This window comes from Aplysia californica, unplaced genomic scaffold (genome assembly GCF_000002075.1).
Source record: "Aplysia californica isolate F4 #8 unplaced genomic scaffold, AplCal3.0 scaffold00012, whole genome shotgun sequence".
Classification (NCBI taxonomy): domain Eukaryota; kingdom Metazoa; phylum Mollusca; class Gastropoda; order Aplysiida; family Aplysiidae; genus Aplysia; species Aplysia californica.
Window position 1 is genome coordinate 1,046,384 of NW_004797282.1, and position 1,473 is coordinate 1,047,856.

The following is a 1,473-nucleotide window of genomic DNA, read 5'->3' on the forward strand; positions in this document are numbered from 1 at the left end:
TCTCTCTCCCACCCCACCCCACCCCACCCCACCCAATCCTCTTCTTTCAAAACTCATCAGCCCGTGAGCAGTTTCCCAACGATATGACATGTCATGTAATGTACTTTAAAGGCATGTTCTGTGCGGCACATTCTTATGCAGTTCAAACAGAGTCTAGGCAGTAAAAAATTCTTAGCGTAACTTATTGTCAAATATCTCCTCAACTATCAAACGTAGGTTCTCCAATTTTTGCACAATGACTTGTAACAATTTGTTTAACAGATCAACATTTTTTTGGTAAACACGTGCTAGCAGTATTCTAGAGAATTCCTTAATAAATACTGATAAAAAAATTCTAGCGAGTGGTTTCTACAGATTTTAAAATGTTTACAGCTGTTTTTCTTATCGGGACATTGTGTTTATTGTTTTGAGAATCATTAGGGGAAAAAAGTGTGTTGAGTTTAAAAATAATTTCTAGTAATAAGTTTTGCAACTTAAAATTGTCATTGATAAGTTGTGGCGTAGGCCATATGCGTAATCAAAATGTGTGTGAGAAGCGGGAAGTTCTGTGAATAATCCCATTTTACGTGTGACAGAGAATTCAAGTATTTTATATAAATTTATGAAGAAAAGTTGTATAATCTAGCCCCAATTGTTCTAGAAAAATATGATTTAGTTGAGACGAATTGATACAAACTGCTATGCAAAGTATGGATGACACTGGTATACCTGTTAAAGATATTGAGTTAACTCATGTCATGCCGACTTCACAAAATTTACTGATTTATGCTATAGATGTTCGAGAGAATATAAAATGTGCAAGCTTACACAAACAACAACACATATACACAGATTCATAAACAAACGCGTACACACGCGCGCGCGCTCACACACATACAACTGGACATACTCATGCACACACTCATATTCTCATACGCACACTCATACTCACATAAGCACACTCATACCCACATACACGCACCCACACTTAGATACGCACACATATACCCAGATACACACACTCACACTCACATAAACACACTCACACTCAGATATACGCACACATACTCAGATACACACACTCACGTACACACACTCATACTCACACCCACACACTCACACTCACATACACACACTTATATACACACACTCACATACACACCCTCATACTCAGACACACACACTCATACTCAGACACACACACTCATACTCAGATACACAAACTCATATACACATACTCACATACACACACGCATACACAGATACACACACTCACATACACACACTCATACTCACATACACACACTCACATACACACACTCATACATACATACACTCATACTCAAATACCCACACTAACACTCATACACACACTCGCACTTACATAAACACACTCACACTCACATTCATACACTCATTCTCACATACGCTCGAATTGGAACCCGCATACATTGCACACAAACACGCGCATGCGCGCACACATATGCACACACA